Source organism: Bos taurus, chromosome 8, assembly GCF_002263795.3.
Source record: "Bos taurus isolate L1 Dominette 01449 registration number 42190680 breed Hereford chromosome 8, ARS-UCD2.0, whole genome shotgun sequence".
Taxonomy (NCBI): domain Eukaryota; kingdom Metazoa; phylum Chordata; class Mammalia; order Artiodactyla; family Bovidae; genus Bos; species Bos taurus.
This window is the reverse complement of record NC_037335.1, coordinates 86,300,677-86,323,959: the sequence shown is the minus strand read 5'-3', so window position 1 is coordinate 86,323,959 and position 23,283 is coordinate 86,300,677. Positions and strand designations below refer to the sequence as shown.

At 41.1% G+C, this 23,283-nt stretch overlaps 1 long non-coding RNA gene across 1 annotated transcript; it reads left to right on the top strand.

Annotated features, from left to right (window-relative positions):
* The first annotated feature begins 704 nt into the window (after positions 1–704).
* Positions 705–17,127, top strand: LOC132345994 (uncharacterized). The gene is made up of 3 exons (XR_009495653.1): positions 705–7,104; positions 7,517–7,883; positions 8,547–17,127. It is a non-coding gene; the product is annotated as an uncharacterized lncRNA (long non-coding RNA).
* Positions 17,128–23,283: the final 6,156 nt, after the last annotated feature.

Genomic DNA, 23,283 nt, shown 5'->3' with positions numbered 1-23,283 from the left:
CTCATGTCCACTGAGTCAGTGAAACTAATCATTTCATCTTCTGCCACCACTTCTCCATTTGCCTTCAATTGTTCCCAGCATCAGGGTCTTTCCTGATAAGTTGGCTCTTTGCATCAGGTGGCCAAAGTATTCAGCTTCAGCATCAGTCCTTCCAGTGAATATTCAGGATTGATTTCCTTTAGGATTGATTGGTTGGATCTCCTTGCAGACCAAGGGACTCTCAAGTGTCTTCTTCAGTGCCACAATTTGAAAGCATCAATTCTTTGGCACTCAGCCATCTTTATGGTCCAACTCTCACATCTGTACATGACTAATGAAAAAACCATAGCTTTGACTAGACGGACCTTTGCAGGCAAAGTGATGTCTCTGCTTTTTAGGTTGCTCACAGCTTTTCTTCCAAGGAGCAAGTGTCTTTAAATTTTGTGGCTACAGTCACCGTCCACAGCAATTTTGGAGCCCAAGAAAATAAAATCTATCAATGCTTCTACTTTTTCCCCTTTTATTTGCCATGAAGTGATGGGACCAGATGCCATGATCTTAGTTTTTTGAATGTTGAGTTTTAAGCCAGCTTTTTTTACTCACTTCTTTCACCCTCATCAAGAGACTCTTTAGTTCCTCTTTTTATTGCTTAGCAACATTAAATATAATTAAATATATTTTATAATATAAATAATTGCTTATTAACATTAAATATAATACAGTTATACTGTCTAGGTAAAAGCAGATCTTTACTCAAAAATCTCAAAGTATACCTCGCTTGGCTTTGATTTTCCTTACTGCAAGTCTCTGCATGATGGTAGCATCATCTCTCTTGCTGCAGTTGCCTGAGGTGGGGGTGCAAACCCACCTTTGATTCCTTCCATGCCCACTGCTGTGATGACAAGACTGCCTTCCACACAGGCTGGAAAGGACAAGGAGCTCTTCCAGCTTCCTTTGAAGCTAGCATCGGGATGTTAAGCAATCCTGGCTAATAATAAGTCTGCTGGGAGCCAAAGAAGGAAAAAGTTTGTATGTGACAACAACAATCATTTGTGTGAGGATGTGACACTTGCCATCAGAAACAGAGAAGCCCTCACTAAGGATGATAGGAAGGAAGCTGCAGTAAGTCTGGTTCTCGTTGGAATCTCAGGTTGTTGCACCAACCTGGGAATGTCCACTATTGACTTCTTGAGGTATAAGACAGTTATGACCCTGGTTTTTAAAGAGTTTTTACTCAAAGTAAAGTGTGGCCCATGGGCCAGCAATATCACCATTACCTGAAGCTTGTTAGAAATTCAGGATCTGGGGTCCATGGACACCTACTGATCAGCATCTACATTTTAACCAGATGCCCTGGTGAGCAAATGCAAGTGTGAATGTCTTCTATTGGCTTAAACACTGCCAAGTATTCTGTTACTTGCCACTTGAAGCATCTAACTGACTCAGATGTGGTTCAGCAGTCTGCGGGCACTGCCTGCACTGTGCAGCTCCACGTGGCATATTGTTAGGATAGTCTGCCCTTTACATTCTCAGAATCTCCTTCAAACTAACTGTATGATGCTCTCTGAACTGCTTTTTAAAGATAAAAAGAACTTTTCATCAGTACAAGTTATATGCATCAGAAGGCTGAGAGGTTTGTAGGAAAGTTCCGATGTGGCCTCAAACTAAGCATGAGGTTTCTCCAAGGCTGACCATGCTGATTCATTATGACTCCATACACTGTTTCACTTTCCTTCTCTCTTTTTTTTCTTTTCTTTCCTTTTCTGTATCGTCTTCCATTCCACTCTCTTAGATTCCCCTATTACTTGAAGAGGTACATTTTAATAGAACATCAAAGAGAAAAAGAACTGTCTTAGAATGACTATGATAGTAAGCTGGCAGAGTAATAGGAACAGAGAAACTGGGATACTGCTTTTTTCCCATTTTGTTCTCCTTTAGTACACTTTAAAGAAATTGAATAGGCATGTCTTAATGCATAACATCATAACGTATGTGTATGTAAGCAATGGAAAATGCTTTTAATAGATTATAGGTTTAAATAAGCAACATCTAGTATAACCTAATTATTGGCATTTAGCAACCAAAAACTGGGAAATGTAGAGAAAGTCAAGATGTTTTGCCAGTTCCCAGAACATAATTTTGTATCATGGGAATTATTTTGACAGTTTTAGCAAATGGGAGCTTTTTTCCGTCTTGTTTCTGGACATGAAATTGGACCTTTAGGGCCTTACACAAGTGATTATTAATCTTTCCAGATTTCCACTTTTTAAAAAAGTCCATAAAGTAGTTATGCAGAACACAATACTATAACTGAACACAGTCTGAAGACAGATGACTAATTTCCTAAACTATTTCTGGATTTTCCCTTTTACTGCTTGTAGCCTCAAACAGCTCCAACAGAAAATTTTACCGTGAAGTCCTCTCCCCTCCCCTGCCAGCCCCCTCTTCCCTTGAGAGGTAGAAAGTGAAAGGTTAATAATGAAATACTTAAAAAATGATTCCACTGGGCCCTGCCTGCTATTCACTAGCAAGGAATGTGGTTGTGCTTATACAGCCGAGGTTAGTCTAAAAGAATTTTCATAAACCACCAATTGCATTACATCAATGTATCATTTAAATCCCATGGTGATTTTCCTAAACATAACTAGCTCACTGACTTCAAACATACTATCTCTTCTTGTCATTGCAAAAAATTCCCTAAATGTTTGTACTCTTGCAAGTCGGTACTAAAATGGCCAGTTAGCTAATGCGGAATACTAAGGAAAAAAGTATTGTATAACCTGTCAGGAAACATGGCTGAGATGGAAAATATAGCTATCAAGTTAAACTGTCAGAATATCATGCCTCCCCTAAAATGTGATATGAAGCTTTCCACTAACTGCTTTGTCTCTGTATATTTCTCTCCTTTCTTTGGGAGAGAAAGGACAGAGGCTGGCAATGACAGGTAAACTGCAGAGGGATTCAAAGAACCCTATTTCTCTTTCTAAAACATCAGGTAACAAAAATGTTCTCCACCCACAGCCCTGGCTTCTCTCCTGAGCTCCAGATGCAAACATTCAGCTGCTTCCAGAGCATCCCCGTTGGGTTGTTCTTACACCTCACGATGACCCAGCTCTGCCCTGGGCTGCAGGTCACCTCCCAGAACCCCTGAGGACCTCCCAGAACCCCTGAGGACCTCCCTGCTTGGCAGCCCGTTATTCCTTTAACACAGGCCTCGGGGTGGGGGGCGCATGTGGAGTCACAGTCTGCCCATCACGGTGGAGGTCTCTGTGCCCCAACCCTCACCACAGAGGCTGAACAAATGGCCTTCTGAGGGGAGAGAAAGGGAGTAATGAGACAGAATTATGATGTGCCTGGGGCAAGCAGTTAAAACTGAGCACTACAGGGAACTCTACTCAGTGTTCTGTGGTGACTTAAATGCGAAGGAAATCCAAAAAAGAGGGGATATATACACACATATATATGGCTGATGTATGTGTATAGCTGATTCACTTTGCTCTACAGTAGAAACTAATACAACATTGTAAAACAACTATACTCCTATCAAGAAAAGAAAGACTAATTCTATAAGAACTATCTGAGTATCCAAGGGAAAAGTCAAAAACCCCTGCCCTTCTCCCAAGATGACTTGTGGGCACAGCCCAGAGCCTCCCAGCTGCCCGCTTTGAGCTGCAACAGGGTGACTTCCAGCCCCTTAGGGAAGCCCACCAAGACTGCTCTAGCTGTCACTTTTTCTCCAGTGCCCCTCTAGGGCCCTTTGCTCCAGTCATTCTATTTGTTATCTCTCCAAAAGCCTCAAGTTGTTTCACCCTCCCTGTCTTCACACTTATTTTTCCTGGACGTTCTTCATCTTGCACCCACTCTAACTGGCTTCTTCTAAACCCCTCCGGTTCTTGTCTCAAGGATCCCCTTACCTGAAACCTCAGCTGAGTTAGAGGTCTGTCAGCATCAGCGTGGATGTCACTCTCCCACGCCTCCCTGTAACTCTGGACTCATCTTCTCCTCTCATGCAAATCCTCTAACTCAGAAGCTTTGCCTTCTCAGCCCTTGCTTGGCCCAGAATTTGGTACATAATATGTCATCAATATTTTTTGGAAGGATGAATGCTGTAAAGAATAGTATGCTTGTGCCCGAGACTGGGATCAATGCTCCACTTTGCTACTTGCACATGTATGTTTTTTGTGAGATAGCTTCATTTCCCAGACCTCAGTTCCCTTGTCCACAAACTGGGGGTGATAATATATTCCCTTTCTTATTCTGGTGAGGATCAGTGTCAAAATGGGAGGCTATGGCACACTCAGAAGTCTTATTCAAACATAAGCTTCTAAAGGGCTTCCCGGGTGGCTCTAGCGGTAAAAATCTCCCTGCCTGCAGGAGACACAGGAGACCAGGGTTCGATCCCTGAGGTCAGGAAGATCCCCTGGAGAAGAGCATGTCAACCCACTCCAGTATTTTTGCCTGGAGAATCCCAGGCACAGAGGAACCTCTCAGGCTACAGTTCACGGGTCACAAAGAGTTGGGCATGACTGAGCATCTGAGCAGAGCAAGGGTTTAAGAAGGGAAAAGACAAACTAACAAGCAGGACAGTCCAAACTTACCCAGCTCATACAGTGTGCCTGGCACTGTTCATTCAATCCTTGTAAACATCTCAAAACAGGCTAAGTCATTTGCCTTGCTGCTGTTATTCAGTCATTAAGTCATGTCTGACTTTGCAGTCTCATGGACTGCAGCACAACAGGCTTCCCTGTCCTTCACTATCTCCCAGGGTTTGGTCAAATTCAAGTAATTTGCCTAGGAGCATAGAATTAAGAAGTGGTGGAGACAGAATTTGAACCCAGGCAGTTTGGTTCCAGAACATACATGCTTAAAAGCCCACTGATGATAATAATGATAAAAGCTAGCACTGAATGCATGTTTTCTATTGATATATGCCAAACTCCATGATGAGTATTTTCCAAATATTCTGTCCTATACTCTCAGCCCTACTATATGGTATGAACAGATGGAAAAACGGGGAAAGTGGGGTTGAGTCACTCGACCAAGCTGCTGTCCAGACTCAAGCGTCTCATCCACAGAGCCCATGTTCTTAACACAGCAGAGAGGACATGAGAAGATAGAAACCAATGACCATGGCACCCAGGCATGAGGATCCACGGAGGAAGCTGAGTCAAGGGTCAAGGATGATGCTGACTCTGATGCCGTTTTGACTCTAAACTCGGTGTTTGATGGTCTTCAAGCCTCTGCAGGAAAATGAGGATGTGAAACAAAGAGTTAGAGGATTGTTGGGAAATAAGTGGGCTAGCAAGTTCCTCTTGAATTTAGAAGAAGAGCCTGAGGCAGGCAGAGCCAAGAAAGGTCAAGTTCAGATCCTGCCTTAGTTCTGCCAGACTTGCTGTGTAAACGGGGTCTCTTGTAGTGTCTCCCCTCTGTAAACAGCCCATTGTTCTAATTTTCTTCTCATTGGGTTAACATTCTAGTGTGTGCAGCTGGATGTTCATGACCGAGTCAGGTTATGCACTTTTGGTGGGAACACAACCAAGTAAAATGCTGTGTTTTCCTCCATGTACCACATCAGGAGGCACCTGAAGTCAGTTTGTCCCAATATTGCTGATACTGACTTAGATCACCAAGTGAGGGTGGGGTCAGCCAGGTTCTCCTGCAGTAAAGTTACTGTTTTCTCCTTTGTAATCAATAAGCATTTGGTGCAGAAATGCATCAAAAAAATGTGCTTAGCCCATTTCCTCATCAAATTTTCACCCACTAGCATTGATAGATGGTTATCTGAATCCATTATTACTATGATCGTTGCCAAAAGGGGACTTTCTAATTAATTCATTCTTTAAACCCCAACTGAAGGACATTTTACAAGAAACTGGCTTGTACTCCTTAGAGCCATCAGTCTCATGAAAAACTGAGAAACAGGTCCAGATTAAAGGAGACAAAATACACACCAGCTAAACACTGTGTGTGACCCTGGGCCAGGATTCTTTGTTCCTTTTGCTCTAAAGGCCATCACTGGGACAATTGGTGAAATTTGAGTAAGGCAGAGAGATTCAGTAATATTATTACATCAATGTTAATTTTCTGATTTTGATCATTGTGCTTGTATAATACAAAAGAATGCCCTTGCTTTCAGGAAGGACACACTGAAGCATTTAGGAATAAAGGGGATTTTGGCTACAACATCCTCTCAAATAGTTCAGAAAAAAATAGTATGTGTCTATAGCAAATGATAAGACAAATATGGTAAAATGTTAACATTCAAAAAATCTACATGCAGGGAAAATGGGAGTTGTTTGTACTATTCTTGCAACACTTTAGTGAAATGATTTCAATATGAAAAAGTTTTAAAAATATACATAAGTCTAAACTGAATGTGTGCTTGGCTCCATTTGACAAGAAATAGATGGAAGTTGAACCCTTATGGGGAAGGTGGTTGGGGCGATCTTGTCTCTGGGGACATAATGGAAGACAATCTACTCCGTATCATTCTGACAGATGCAGGAATACTTGGTAAAAAGCCACCTTCTCTATTGTGCTGTTTCTGGAGGGGGAAGTATGGGGTTCAAATCAACAAATGCTGGATTTCTAGAAAACTAACTATTAACCCATAGCTTTTGCCTCCAAATTCCAATTTCTGGGCATGACATTTGCTACTGTCACATAACTCCATTCTGTATCAGGTCTCCTGAAATAGATGATTATAGAGCCAGTGACTTCCATATGACTGAAGATTTCACATGGCAACAGCAGTAAAGGTCTTTAGCCACTAAGCTCAACAAAAAAGGACAAGCGCACCAAGCTAGACTTCACCAGCACGTGGAAACCTCCTGCTCCCAGAGCCACCAGAACCCCGGCTCTGAGCTCACATGCCATGAGCTCGTTCAGCCTCCAAAGAGAAGAGAGAAGCAACCCCCAAAATAGACCTTTAAAATCCTCCGTTGTCTTTTGTGACAGCACAATTTGCTGTTTCATTTTAGTCTCTTATCAGGAAGGCTTCTGAATCAGTGCTCTATTTAAAGCACAAAGTCAAGATTTTTGCAGCCTCAGCCAAAGATGTCCACGTGGTGAGATGCTAAGCTGGCTCACTGATTCAGACTCTGACAATTCCTCAAGTCCTTTTGGGTGAGTGGGAAAGGGTTCACCCATAATAGCTCTTTCTTGGCCTTCCCATCCCCTTCCCACCCTGTCCACTTAGCAATACACTATAGGGGATGTAAAATTTAACATGTGCCAAGAAAATGGACACACTCCACATACAGTAATAGCTCTACTATATTAATAGCCTGCCCAAAGTCAACTATCTCCCCAGGGCATCTTAGTTTCTCCCCTTGTGAGTGTCTATTTTTTCTTTTTTCTTCCTTTTCCCTGGCCTTCTTACAGAAGCAGAAGGGTCACTGACACTCAGGTAGCTAGTTATAAAACTTGTAATAGGGCTTTCCTCTGGTGATCCCTCTCAGTCACTGAGTTCCTTTAATGTGAGTGCTTTACGTATGCCATCTCATTCAAATCTATATGGTAACTTATTACATCTCAGTTTTTCAGATGAGAAAATTGAAATTCAAAGAGGATGAATGCTAACTCCAAAGATCCATGGCAAGTATGAGAGATGAGTTTAAACTCAGTTCTATTTATCTAGAGAGTGCCAGTATTCCATTCTGCTACGTGTGCATGCGTATTAAGTCACGTCTGACTCTTTTCCAGCCTGTGGACTGTAGCCTGCCAGACTCCTCTGTCCATGGGATTCTCCAGGCAAGAAAATTAAAATGGGATGCCCTGCCCTCCTCCAGGGAATCTTCCTGATCCTGGAATGAACCCGCAACTCTTATGTCTCCTGCATTGGCAGATGGGCTCTTTACCACTGGTGCCATCTGGGAAGGCCCCCATTCTGCTATAGCTGGATGGTAAGTAGAAAGATACCAAGCCTTCTTTCTCTATCTACTTGCTGAGGGCCCCAAATTCTTTTACCAAGTTGGCTTTCGTGCCTAGGTTGCATAAGAATTCATAACTGTTAGCACATTTCCACTTGCAGTTGCCTCTTTGGTAACCCTGTTCTGCAAGAAAATGAGTATATTCAAGATTTTCCTCAGGTTGGTCATTCCGATTTCTCCCCGACATGTGATCTGGGACATTGCAGAATGCAAATCTGGGACACTGTCACCATCTACTCCCCGTGCTAGCGAGGTCAGCTACAGTAGCCAGTTGCTGTGTGTTCAGCTTTCTGCTCTAGTTACTAATTTGTCACTTGGCTTTTTGTGAATTGTGTGATGTCTGGGCCTGTGAAAGATGTTTCCACTGCTCAGGGGACCAGACAGCCTGCTCTGAACGCAACTATCTCTTCATGGTAGGCTCATTGTATGTGTGTGTGTGTGCTCAGTCATATCTGACTCTTTGCAACCCCATGGACTGTAGCCTGCCAGGCTTCTCTGTCTATGGAATTTTCCAGGCAAGAATACTTGGAGTGGGTTGCCATTTCTTACTCTGGTGGGTAGGGGTGAGCTGGGGGGTGGGGGTGGGGGGTGGATCTTCTCAAACCAGGAATTGAACCCGCATCTCCTGCATTGCAGGTGGATTCTCTACTGCTAGCACCACAGTAGGATTGTTCGACAAGAGTATCCATAAAATAATGCTTCCAGCAAGTACCTAAGATGACATTTCCTATAGTGACTGAGTCAGTGCCTCATGGCACTCACCAAAATCATGCACCTTGGTGGGTTCTTACAGAAGCATCCGCGCCTCTCCATCTGAGGACCCTGTGTGTTTGACACCCGCACACAAGACTGGTCCAAAGTGACAAGGGGATGAAGATACCAAAAATGAACCACCAGGAGTTGGTAAATTAAGATTCTGGGTTCTTTAATCCAAGGAGAAATTCTGTACTTTCCTCCCACCTACAGATCAGTGTGACTGAGCCACCACTGTCTACAGCAATAAGTTCAACAGCACCCTGGACTGGCTTCCTTCTCTGTCTCAATCCCCCTGCCCTAATCTGTGCTTCCTGGGAGCAACACCTAGTACCTCCCTGGTACTCAGAGCCTGATCTCAGGGTGTGCTTCTTGAGGAACAAGCCTTAGACACCCATCAGCCCTGCTTCCCTGTGTCCCTAGTTCAGTCAACACACTGTTTTGAATCCTCCACAGTAAAGCTGCTGACAAAGGCGGGGGTGGAAAGCACTGGACTCCACACGTAAAATTCTCCATTCCAGAAACTTCTGGAGCTCCCAGTGGAAACATAAAGGGGGGTGGGGCTGGGCTGGGCTGGTATTCAGTGTGCGGAAAATGAAAATGAAAGTGGTAGTCATTCAGTTGTTTCTGACTCTAGACAGTCCTATGGACACTAGTCCACTAGTCTCCTCTGTCTACGGAATTCTCCAGACAAGAACAGGGCATCCTTCTGACTCACAGATGGAACCTGGATTTCCTGCATTGTAGGCAGATTCTTTACCCTCTGAGCCACCAGGGAACCACATCAGAAATGTTAGTGAATTTTCTGTTCCAATGTCCCTACATTGAAAAGAGAGGCCACTTTTGTCCCAAATCTAAGTGGGTGAGGATCTTAAACAAAAAGGAGTTTTTATCCATTTGGAGAGGAAGATTTCATCTTCTATAAATTCACAATACTTCAGGAGAGGAAGAAGACTACGATGTTTCTTCTTCCTCCTTGAAGCTCTCTTCCTTTTCTATCCCAGGTTGCATGCCCCCTGACTTAAAGTTATCCAAATGATTTCCACACTGGTGTGATTTCCAGAAGTGTCATGCACCCCACTTCTGCTAGCGGACACTAAGGGACCCACAAGACCCCAGTCTCAGACCACCGGGTGGTGAAACAGAGGAGTGTGTGTTTTCTCCAATCAGCACAGCCTCCAGGAAGTGCTGTGCACTCACTTGCTCTCTCACAGTGATTGGGTCAGCGTGGGGCACGTGACACCCTGAGAGCCAATGAGACCTCTGGGGACTTCTGGGGTGGAGCACTTAGCTGCTCCTTCCTGGATTCTCACATACTATGCTGCACGTTGCTCGCTGCTTGAGTGAGAGAAACACCTGCGGATGGAGTTGGGGGTGTGGTTGGGGGGGGTGGAGGTAGAGCTGACAAGCAGACACTGAGGCCTTGTCACATAAGCAATGGAATCTGCATATCCTCCTCTGAGCCATTTCTTTTCTTGCTTAATCCAGTTTTAGGCAAAATTTCTGGCACTTGTAGCAGAGTCCTAAGTGATGCAAATGGAAGGGAGTAGTTTTCTCAACCTGCTTTTGCACCAGAACCTGAGATTCTTTTCTGCTGTCCTCTGGCTCAGTGTGGCCCGTGCAGGCTGAAACATGTGGTTCTAGATCGACCTTAGTGTCCGTGTGTGCGGAACGCTTATTCTTGAAATCCTCAGGGGCTGTGGAAACGTACTGATTCCCCCAGAAATGAATGACTACACTTACAGGCATTTGCAGCTGAGATGCCCAAGGGTCTGATTCTGACATGCTGAGATTTTATCCCGAAAGTTAAGATTTCATTGAAGAATAAGTTTACCCAAAAACATTTGGGTAAATTAAACTTTACATTCAAGCACAAAATAAATCCAGTTTAAATTGGGACCAATGTTTTGAAAAGGAGAAAAATGTTCTGTTGAAAAAAATGAAATAAAATATACAAGATAAACAATATTTATCCATTAGATCTTTTTAAAAGCTTATAGGCATGGTCATTCTTTAATGGAGAGCCACTCTTATTACCTCATTTAAATAATCCTTTAATTTCTCTCCAATCTTTTATTATGAAATAGCCTACAGAAATGTTGCAAAAATAATCAAATGAATATCTACATATCCTTCACCTAGATTCATCAATTGTTAGTATTTTGCAGTGTTTGTGCTAAATACATATATGTGACACACCTTCAGGCAAAGCTCTTATTTTATATGCACACATACACACACAAATGATGAACCATCTGAGTTAATCACAGACATTTTTTGATGAACCACCTGAGTTAATCATAGATATTATGACACTTCACTTTTGAATACTTTATCATTTATATTCCAACAAAAATCAAGTAATTGTCACACTCAGAAAAATTAACATTTAAACAAAACTATTGTCTTTCCTTACATATTTGGTGTGATTTAACATTTTTCTATTTGTCCTTCAGGGATGATTTTTGTTGTTGATCCAGGATCCACCCAAATGTCATGCATTACATTTACTAATATTTTACTTTAAAACATTATTCTACCATTGTTTTTCTTGTTCTTAATGAAGTATCTTGGGTTATTGTAAAACCAATATTTATTCCACCAATTACTTATTTTCTATCAATTTCCATTCATTCCATTAACTACTTAGAAAATCAAAGTATGCCAGGAGGCTTGGTGGTCAAAAGTATGATAATACTGCTGACTGGTGATGATGATGATATTGAGGAGAAAGGGGAGGAAGAAGATGGTGGTGATTTTAATTCAGGTTAACTAAATAAAAGTTTTGCCTGAAGATGGATATATTTGTGCTGTTTTGTATTATAATTGTTTGAAGAAAGGCGAAAGCATATCATTATAGTATCTCCTATATCGCCACAGGACTAGAAAAGGTCAGTTTTCATTCCAATCCCAAAGAAGGGTAATGCCTAAGAATGTTCAAACTACTGCACAATTGCACTCATCTCACACGCCAGCAAAGCAATGTTGAAAATTCTTCACGCAAGGCTTCAACAGTGCATGAACTGTGAACTTCCAGTTGTTCAAGATGGATTTAGAAAAGGCAGAGGAACCAGAGATCAAATTGCCAACATCTGCTGGATCATCGAAAAAGCAAGAGAATTCTAGAAAAACATCTGCTTTTGCTTTATCACACCAAAGCCTTTGACTGTGTAGATCACAACAAACTGTGGAAAATTCTTCAAGAGAAGAAATACCAGACCACCTTACCTGTCTCCTGAGAAATCTGTATGCAGGTCAAGAAGCAACAGTTAGAACTGGACATGGAACAACAGACTGGTTCTAAATTGGGAAAGGAGTACATCAAGGCTGTATATTGTTACCCTGCTTATTTAACTTATATGCAGAGTACATCATGTGAAATGCTGGGTTGGATGAAGCACAAGCTGAAATCAAGATTGTCGAGAGAAATATCAATAACCCCAGATACACAGATGACACCACCCTTATGGCAGAAAGCAAAGAGGAACTAAAAAGCCTCTTGATGAAAGTGAAAGAGGAGAGTGAACAAACTGGCTTAAAACTTAACATTCAAAAACTAAGATCATGGGATCAGGTCCCATCACTTCATGGCAGATAGATGGGGAAACAATGGAAACAGTGACAGACTTTATTTTCTTGGGCTCCAAAATCACTGCAGATGGTGACTGCAGCCATGAAATTAAAAGACGCTTGCTCCCTGGAAGAAAAGCTATGACCAACCTAGACAGCATTCTAAAAAGCAGAGACATTGCTTTGCCAACAAAGGTCCATCTAGTCAAAGCTATGGTTTTTCCAGTAGTCACGTATGGATGTGAGAGTTAGACTATAAAGAAAGCTGAGTGCTGAAGAACTAATGCTTTTGAACTGTGGTATTGGAGAAGATGCTTGAGAGTCCCTTGTACTGCAAAGAGATCCAACCAGTCCATCCTAAAGGAAATCGGTCCCTTAATGTTCATTGGAAGGACTGATGCTGAAGCTGAAGCTCCAATACTTTGTCACCTGATCCAAAGAACTGACTTATTGGAAAAGACCCTGATGCTGGGAAAGACTGAAGGCAGGAGGAGAAGAGAATGACAGAGGGTGAGATGTTTGGATGGCATCACCAACTCGATGGACATGAGTTTGAGCAAGCTCCAGGAATTGGTGATAGACAGGGAAGCCTGGCGTGCTGCAGTCCATGAGTTGGCAAATAGTCAGACACAACAACGACTAAACTGACTGATAGTATCTCCTGAAGGTACATGGAAATATTACAGAGGGGGAAACCATCTTCTCCATGATCATTATGTTGATCTCATTCTCACTAAATCTCTGTATCCTGAAGCATGATGCTAAGCATTCTGCTCACTTTCTGCAGCATCTGGCTGCTTTACTTGGGTACAATACCATCCAGCAGAACATTCTGCAATGATGAGAATGTTCTTAACATGCACCATCTAGTCCATGTGGCTGTTGAGGACTTGCCATGTGACTAGTGAGACTGAGGACTTGCATTTTAAATTTTACTTGATGTTAAATAATTTACCCACATGTGACTGGTGGACACTGTGTAGCAGACTGAAGCTCTAGGTCATGACTGCAAACACCAGTCATCACCTCTTCCAGCCTGTATACCATTTAGAGTTCACCACCAAGATTATCAGAAAATAACTTAGATGTGGCTCTTATATGTAAAATTAAAAATCACCTCTCCTTGCACCCCACTCTAAACTCTCTGCTCCTCTCCATTGGTTTATTTTCTCCATAGCATTTGTTACCATTTTGAATATTATTATGACACATTTAAATTATTTAATTGTATATTATCTGTCTCTGATCAGTTCAGTTCAGTCATTCAGTCTTGTCAGACTCTTTGCAACCCCATGGTCTGCAGCATGCCAGGCTTCTCTGTCCTTCACTATCTCCCAGAGTTTGCTCAAAGTCATGTACATTGAGTCAGTGATGCCATCCAATCATCTCATCTTCTGTTGCCCCTTCTCCTCCTGCCCTCAATCTTTCCCAGCATCAAGGTCTTTTCCAATGAGTTGGCTCTTTGTATCAGGTGGCCAAAGTAGTGGAGATTCAGCTTCAGCATCAGTCCTTCCAATGAATATTCAAGATTGATTCCCTTTAGGATTAACTGGTTTGATCTCCTTGCAGTCCAAGGGATTCTCAAGAGTCTTCTCCAGCACCACAATTTGAAAACATTAGTTCTTCAGTGCTCAACCTCCTTTATGGTCCAACTCTCACATCCGTACTTGACTACTGGAAAAACCATAGCTTTGACTATTGGGCTTTTGTCGGCAAAGTGATGTCTCTGCTTTATAACATGTTGCCTTTGTTTGTCATAGCTTTTCTTCCAAAGAGCAAGTGTCTTTTGTTGGTGCAGCTACCATCCACAGAGAGTGATTTTGGAGCCCAAGAAAATCAAGTCTGTCACTGTTTCCATTTCCCCCCAATCTCTGATCACTATCATGTAAACTCTGTGAAGGAGAGAGTTTTCTCTTATTGCCAGCTGCATTAGTAAATACTTGGGAATGAGATGGGAGTTGGAGATTATCACCCCAGGGATTCATACTTCTTAGCAGTGTCATGTGCCTTACACCTCACACACATGAGCTACATCCGCACGTTTTCAGCAGAGTGTTGATGATGGAGAGGCAGCAGAGCAGAGTGAGAGATGGGGGCAAAACCTGGGGTCCACACAGACCTGAATCCCAGCTTCCTCACTAATTTTATTTTGCAACATAAAAATGATACTCTTTTAGTGAGTTGTTATAAAAAGGTAGACATAACATGTAAATAATCTGCGCAATGCTAGAAACAGAAGGACTCAATGCACACACACAATTTTCTTAAAGCTTCTCCAATTATATCTTATAAATGAGCAGGTAGCGTATGTTACCACTGAAGAAATAAGAATGGCAGCTGATGCTTCTGCAGCACCTGGGTGCTGTGTACATCAAATGTGGTCAGTCATTTTAAACATATATTTATTTATTTACTTTTGGTTGCACTGGGTCCTTGTTGTTGAGTGCAGTCCTTCTCTAGATGCAGTGAGCATGGGCAACTCTTTGTTACAGAGCACGGGATTCTCTTGTTGCAGAGCATGGGCTCTAGACTCACTGGCTCAGTTGTTGCAGCTTGCGGGCTGTAGAGTGGTGGCTCGGTAGTTGTGGTACAAGGGCTTAGTTGCTCCATGGCATGTTGAATCTTCCTGGACCACAGTTTGAACCCATGTTCCTATATTGGCAGGTGGATTCTTATCAACTGGACCACCAGGGAAGTCTGGTAACTTTTAAGTGCAGCTATTAAACCCATTTCTAGTTGAGGAACTGCAGCCCAGACCATCGTGGTTGTGGCTGGGTTTAAACTGACTGAACTTGTGCAGTCTGGTTCCAGAGTCTGTGCTGTGTGGCTCTAGAGTGTGACATGGAAATGACTAAAAGTAACACAACTGGAATGAAAGTCTCTCTTGTCATTCATTTATGCTTTAGCCCATCCTTTGAAGGATTTAATGGAGTGGGTACAGGCAGTTAGTTAGCAGGACAGCTGCCCACTTCTCCACATGCTCCAGGAAAAATCTCTGATGAGCCACACAGCTCACACACAGAGAATGATGTTCTTTTTAAAGACACCTTTAGGGGACTTCCCTCACGGTCCAGGGGATAAAAGTTTGCCTTCCAGTGGAGGGGATGTGCAGGTTTGATTCCTGGTTGGAAGGTTAAGATCACACATGCTTCTGGGCCAAAAAAAAACAAAACAAAAACAGAAGCAATACTGTAACAAATTCAAAAAAGACTTTTAAAATGGTCCACACCAAGAAATCTTGGGGAAAAACACCTCTGGGATCTTTAAGAGGTTTCTCTTTTGCTTCCAGCCTGGAGAGACTGAAGGACTGCTCGTTCTAGCTCCCTAGGATCCCCACTTCAAGGTCAGAGGCTGCAGGAGTCTTTTCTCTAGAGATACATCATGATTTTTAAGTACCCAGGCTTGGGAACTATTTTTAGTCACCAATGTCACCCCACAATGTTGCGGCTCCAGTGATCACCACCCAGGCAACACTCAGGCAGACAGCTGAGTAATGTGGGCAGCCAGCACTTGACCTGCAAAGAGGGACAGGAGAGACAGAAAGAAACAGATGCTCCATGTCTTCATTTCAGCTGGCTGAATGGTCCTGGTACCCTGATTCCTGCTGGTTGCTGCCACTATGGACTTTTGCTGAGGTCTTTCTGCTCTAGCTTCCATGCTTTCTGATTTTGAGTAGGGCTACTACTTTGGTCCCCCCACATTCTATTTTTATACTGTGGGTGCTGAGCCCAGTCCCAGATCCTAGCACGTTGGTCATAGGATGGTCAGGAAAGGAGAGGACAAGATGGGCAGAAGGGAAAGAAGAGAGAGCCTTCCTAACTTCTGTACCCACAGAAACTGGGAAGGGTGCCTGGGAGCCTCATGTAGCCTTTGCAAAGTCTATAATTCGGGAGAGGACGCAGCAGGTGAAGATTTCCTGGGGACTCTTCTGGAGAAGAAGCAGAGGAAAGAGAACAGGAACCCAGATCTAGGACAATAGGGTTTCCAGCCAGGAGGTTGTGCCAGCCTGGGCCCCACAGCCCTTACCCAGTGAGGTGGTGGCCGTACGTTCAGGTGGTGACTCCATGTGCCCCTTGGGGTGATGATGAAGCTCTCTGTGCCCTGCAACCTGTGCCCAAGTGTTGGAAGTTCTTCACCTGATTCTAGGTTCAAACTCATTCAACTCTTTAAAAAGGTTCAATTACAAAGTAACCTGTAGGACTTCCCTGGCAGTCCAATGGTTAAGACCTTACCTTCCAATGCAGGGCGTGTGGGTTTGATCCCTGGTCAGGAAGCTAAGATCTCATGTATCTCCTGGCCAAAAATACCAAAACATAAAATGGAAACAATGTTGTAACAAATTCAATAAAGACTTAAAAAAATAATCTGTGCTCACAGTAAAATCATTATCATCATCTAGGCTTGGTTTTTTGAATTAAGGTACCACCTCTCACGGCTAACAGCCAGGTATGCCATTTTCCACGCATTTCACAAATTTCACACAAATTAGAGATAATGTTTTACAAAATCATTTTATGTTTTACAAAACTGGACTCAGACTACATATGTTTCTCTGCAAATTGTCTTTCACACTTCTTGTAGTTTATTTCTGTCAAGCCAAAAAGTGCTGCCATAGACAGCCTCATTTTATAGGATAAATTCCAAGAAGTGAGATTGCTGGGTCAAAGTGTGCATGTATTTTAACTGTTTAATTGATTTTGTCAGATAGCTTTCCAAAATAGTGGTAGTTGTTCCAAAGTACACAAGTGCCCTTTCTCTTAAATCCTTGCCAATACTAGGATGTCACTGTTTTTTCTCAATTTTGAACTAATATACTGGATGAAATTAGTATCTTATGATGACCTGAATTTTCATTTCTCTGGTTAAAAGTCAAATGAATGAATCAAATTTTCATATCTTTACGGGTCATTACTCTTTCCTGTTTTCAAAATTGTCTATTCCTATCTTTGTCACATTGAGATTTTGAAATCTTTTTCTTACTAATTTTTAAGAGTTTTTGTATGTTGAGATTATTAACTCTTTATTTGTCAAATGTTTCTTAATCACTTATCCTTTGACTTATGATATTTTTGCCATGTAATTTTTTTGCATAACAAGTATCATCAGTATTTCTTGTGTTGTTTACAAAAAATGTTTAATTACATGCTCATAATGAAAATAATTAGAAAAGAGTGCAAAGATATACACAGGAATGTATCAATTGTAAGTTCTGTTTTCTGTTAAAGATGGAAATAACGTGAATGTTCCAATATTAGAGGTATAGTTTAGCTATTAGTGTTTTGAATAGTTTACATTTTTATTGCTTTTCTCATTTTTATTTTTTTCTGTCTGAATTGCTGATATTGCTGTGGTTTTGATTTCTATACTTTTCATTGCAAACGCAGAATGTTTAAATTGCATTTGGATTGAAAAGTTTCTTATGCGCTGGTCGGATGCCAATGACCTGCTTTAATATGCTATGGGAAAGTAAATTCCAAATGGAAAGGAACAAACTTTGAAGCTAAGTTTCAGAATGTGTGAAATGAGGCTGCCTCTGTTTCATAAAACTTAGATGGGAGATGAGAGATACAAAACAAATAGGCCAACATGACTTGGGACCACGTTTACCAATTTTTTCTTAATTTTTTTTTTTTTTAAGAGGGGCGGGGAGTGTTCTTTCTTTCTCTCTTTTTTGGGACTGTTTGATAATAGCCACATTTGGAAGCTTCTATCAGTTTCCCTACATCTGCCAGCAATTGGCATCATTCCATTTTACTTGGATAATTTAGTAGCATTGCCTCCCGTGGAAATAGCTGCTTCTGGCAAAACTGTTTAGTTTATCATTTAATCAAAACATTTGCATATTTCCACTCAGTTGGAAAGCAAAAATGGGGTTGATCATTTTTGCATAAAGACAAGTCAAATCAAGGAATGCTTTAAACCATGAAATGAAATTTAGTTAAATATTGGAATGATAAACATTTCACCATGAACAGACATTCTTAAATAATAGTTAAATGATACACAATAGAAATTATAGTTTTATATAGAGAATATTTAGTGGTGACTTAATAAATGTTTCCCAAGATCTTCAATGCATGTTACCAATGTGCAGCTTTCTCAATTGGGGAGTTAGTTATTCTGTGAAGATAACTTAATGGAACTTCTCAGACTTTGCAATTGAAATATCCTCAGTAGTAGTAAGCAGTGAGCAAGTTGCCAGGGCTGAAGAGGCTTTCTGTACTCAAGCCCTGCCCTCTCCTGCCTCTATGTGCACAGTGCACTTCACCTCATAACTGTTTGACATGCATATTTTCATGCTAGAGTAATACTACTCCCTGAAAAATACCTTCACAGACAGGGATACTCCAGGTTGGTACTCCCTATTTAGTCTGTGCCTTCAGAAATTCATGTGGTCAAGTACATACTGAAGTATGTGTATGATTCAGTTTAAGAAGATCTTGAAGGAAATTGGAGAATCTATTGCCCACCCAACATAGAGCTGCTCAGAGGTACTGAATGTAACATGAGACTGAGGGACACTTGGAAGACTGACTAGATCCTGTAGACCTTCAGGTTAAAGTGAAAGTCGCTCAGTCATGTCCTACTCTTTGCGATTCTATGGACTATACAGTCCAAGGCATTCTCCAGGCCAGAATACTGGAGTGGGTAGCCTTTCTCTTCTCCAGGGGACCTTCCCAACCCAGGGATCAAACCAGGGTCTCCGGCATTGCAGGCAAATTCTTTACCAGCTGAGCCACAAGGAAAGCCCAAGAATACTGGAGTGGGTAAACTATCCTTTCTCCAGGGGATCTTCCCAACCCAGGAATCGAACCAGGGTTTCCTGCATTGCAGGGATATTATTTACCAACTGAGCTATCAGGTTAAAGAAAGGGTCTTTTGTAAGGAAAAAAGGAATGTTTCTATGGTCTGCATGCGTTAGTCGCCCAGTTGTGTCTTGACTCTTTGCAAATCCATGGATTGTAGCCCACCAAGCTCCTCCATCCATGAGATTTTCCAGGCAAGAATACTGGAGTGGGTTGCCATTTTCTTCTCCAGAGGATCTTTTCAACCCAGGAATCAAGCCCGGGTCTCCCGCATTGCAGGCAGACTCTTTACCATCTGACCCATTACCAAGACCAAGGTCTGCATCCTCAACTATAACACAACTGTGTAGGAAGTCATCCAGGCTTTGGGAAACATCTAACACGGAAGACAAACAATTTGGTTTGGGACTAAAATCAACAAGCTTGAGACCTCTGAAATGTTTTCTCCTAAGTAATTTAAGATACAATTCAACATGGTACACTCACCAACTTAAAGTGTACAACTCAATGATTTTAGTATATTGACAAAGTTGTATAACCGTCACCACAATCTAATTAGAATATTTCATGCCCCTCCCCCAAAGAATCCATGAATCCATGAGTAATCACTCTTCATCCCACTCCTACTCATCCACCTGCCCTGAGCAATTACTAAACTACTTTCTGCTTCTATAATTTGCCTTTTGTAGGCATTTCATATATATGGCATCATACAATATGTAGGCTTGTTTGACTGACTTCTTTCACTTAACATATGTTCAAGGTTTGTCTATGTTGGGATGACCCAGAAGAATGGGATGGGGAGGTGGAAGGGGGTTCAGGATGGGGAACACATGTACACCCGTGGCGGATTCAGGTCAATGTATGGCAAAACCAATACAATATTGTAAAGTAATTAGCCCCCAATTAAAATAAATAAATTTATATTTTAAAAATGTAAAAAAATAAATAAATAATATAAATGGGAAAAAAAAAAGTGTTGTTACTTCATTCCTTTCTATGGCAAAAGTATTCCCTTGTATGAATATGCCACACTTATCTATACATCAGTTAATGGACATTTGGGTTGTTTCCATTTCTTGACTGCCATAAATAATGCTGCTGTTAACATTTTTGTACAAGCTTTTGTATGGACATATATTTTCAGTTCTCTTAGGTATAAACCTTAGGTATAATGGCTTTACTATTTTACATTCCTACCAGTAATGTAGAGGGTTCCAGTTCCTCCATATCTTTGCCAGCACTTGCTATTGTCTTTTATTTTATTATAGTCATTCTAGTGAGTGTGAAGTGGTATCTCACTGTAGGTTTTCTTTAAAGTTTTATTCCATATTGGGATATAGCTAATTAACAAACAATGCTGTGATAGTTCAGCCATTCATATGAAAAATCTGGCTTAAAACTCATCATTCAAAAAACTAAGATCATGGCATCTGGTTCCATCGCTTCATGGCAAACAGATGGGGAAACATGGAAACAGTGAGAGATTTTATTTTCTTGGTCTCCAAAATCACTGTGGATAGTGACTGCAGCCTTGCAATTAAAAGACACTTGCTCCATGGAAGAAAAGCTATGACAAACCAAGACAGCGTATTAAAAAGCAGAGACATCACTTTGTCGACAAAGGTCCATATAGTCAAAGCTATGGTTTTTTCCAGTAGTCATGTACAGATGTGAGAGTTGGGCCATAAAGAAGACTGAGCACCTAAGAATTGATGTTTTCAAATTGTGGTGCTGGAGAAGATTCTTGAGAGTTCTTTGGACTGCAAGGAGATCAAACCAGTCAATCCTAAAGGAAATCAATCCTGAATATTCACTGGAAGGACTGATGCTTAAGCTGAAGCTCTAATACTTTGGCCACCTGATGGGAAGAGAAAACTCATTGAAAAGACCTTGATGCTGGGAAAGATTGAGGGCAGGAGAAGAAGGGGATGACAGAAGATAAGATGGTTGGATGGCATCACTGACTCAACGTACATGAGTTTGAGCTCTGGGAGATAGTGAAGGACAGGGAAGCCTGGAGTGCTGCAGTCCATGGGCTTGCAAAGAGTCTGACATGACTCAGCAACTGAACAACAGCAACAATACATACATTTATTCTCTCCCAAATTCTCCTCCCATTCAGACTGCCACATATATTGAGCAGAGTTCCACGTGGTCCTTGTTGGTTATCCATTTTAAATATAGCATGAGTACATCTCCATCCCAAACTCCCTAACTATTGCCTCTCCCCATCCTGTTCCCCATCAGCCATGTATGTGTTCATTCACAAAGTCTGTGAGTCTCTTTCTGCTTTGTAAGTTCATTTACATCATTCCTTTTTAATTCCTCATTTAAGGGATGTCATATGATATTTCTCCTTCTCTGACTTACTTCAGTTAGTATGACAAGCTTGTGCTTTTGGTGTCATTTCTAATAAACCATTGCTTAACTGAGGTCATGAAAATTTACTCCTATGTTTTCTTCTAAGTGTTGTATTGTTTCAGCTTTTATGGTTTTGTCTGTGATTCATTTTTAGTTAATGTTTATGTACAGTGTGATATACAAATCTACTTTATTCTTTTGTATGTGGTTATTATTCACAAATTGTTCTTGAACAATTTGACTGTTCTTTCCCTCATTGACTTGTCTTGGTGTCCTTATTGAAAAGCACCATATGTGTAAGAGTATATTTCTGGACACTCAGTTCTACTCTATTGATCTTCATGTTTATCCTCATGCCAGAACCCCACTGTTTTGATACTATACCTTTTTAGTAAGTTTTGCGGTCAAGAATTGTGACTTTAACATTCTCCTTTTTTCAAGATTGTTTTGACTATCCTAGCTTCCTTGCATTTCCAAATGAATTTTAAGATCAATTTGTCAATTTCTGGAAAAAAGCCACTTGAGATTTTGATAAAGAGATAGTGCTAACCAACTTGGAGAGTATTTCCATCTTACCAATAATTAGTTCATGACAGTGTCATGATTTCTGTTTATGTAGATCTTCTTTAATTTCTTTCAACACTGTTTTGTCATTTCATTGTACAAGTCTTGAATACAAAAATATTTTTACTAAATTTATACTTAAATATTTTATTCTTTTTGATTTTATTACATATAAAATTTTCTTAATTTTTTTTCAGAATATCCATTGCAAGTGTATAGAGATAGAAGAAATTTTTGTATATCTATCCTTTATCTTGCAACCTTAATCAGTTCAATTATTAGTTCTAATAGCTTTTTAAAAGAAACGTTAGGATTTTCTCTATACAAGATTATGTCATCTGTGAATAGAGATAATTAACTTCTTCCTTTTCAATCTGGATACTCTTTTAGTTTCTTTTTCTCTACTTAACTTTTGGAGAAGACTCTTGAGAGTCCCTTGAACTGCAAGGAGATCCAACCAGTCCATCCTAAAGGAGATCAGTCCTGGGTGTTCATTGAAGGGACTGATGCTGAAGCTGAAACTCCAGTACTTTGGCCACCTCATGCGAAGAGTTGACTGATTGGAAAAGACCCTGATGCTGGGAGGGATTGGGGGCAGGAGGAGAAGGGGACGACAGAGGATGAGATGGCTGGATGGCACCACCGACTCGATGGACATGAGTCTGAGTGAACTCCGGAAGTTGGTGATGGACAGGGAGGCCTGGCATGCTGCGATTCATGGGGTCGCAAAGAGTTGGACACGACTGAGTGACTGAACTGAACTGAACATTTTAGCACATGTTAAATATAAGTGGCAAGGATAGACATCCTTATCTTGCTCCTGATCTTAGAGGAGAACATTCTGTTTTTCACCCAAAGTAGAGGTTAGCTGTGGTTTTTTTGTAGATGGCCTCTATCAGGTGAGGATGTTCCTTTCTATTCCTTGTTCCTTAAGAGTTTTTATTGTGCAAGTGTGTTAGATTTTGTTAAAAGCCTTTACTGTGTCTATTATCCTTTTCCTAATAATGTGATTTATTGCATTAATTGAGCCTCCATAATGATTTTTTGTTATGTTTGCAAACCACACATAGTAACTTGTAGCAAACCCCTTGTTACAGTAAATTTTGGTAAAGAACTGAAGAAAGAAGTTAAAGAAGATGAACTTAAGTTTAAAAGCACATTTTTTGAGAGAGGGAAACAAAACTGCAGAAAACTAATGGCAGCTGCTCTAATGATAAAGGGAAAGTGATTAGAATCCACACAGACAAGAACCATATGGCACAGTCAAATTGGTACATTGAGTAGATTTTAATAAAGAGGCTCTTTACTTCTGTTAA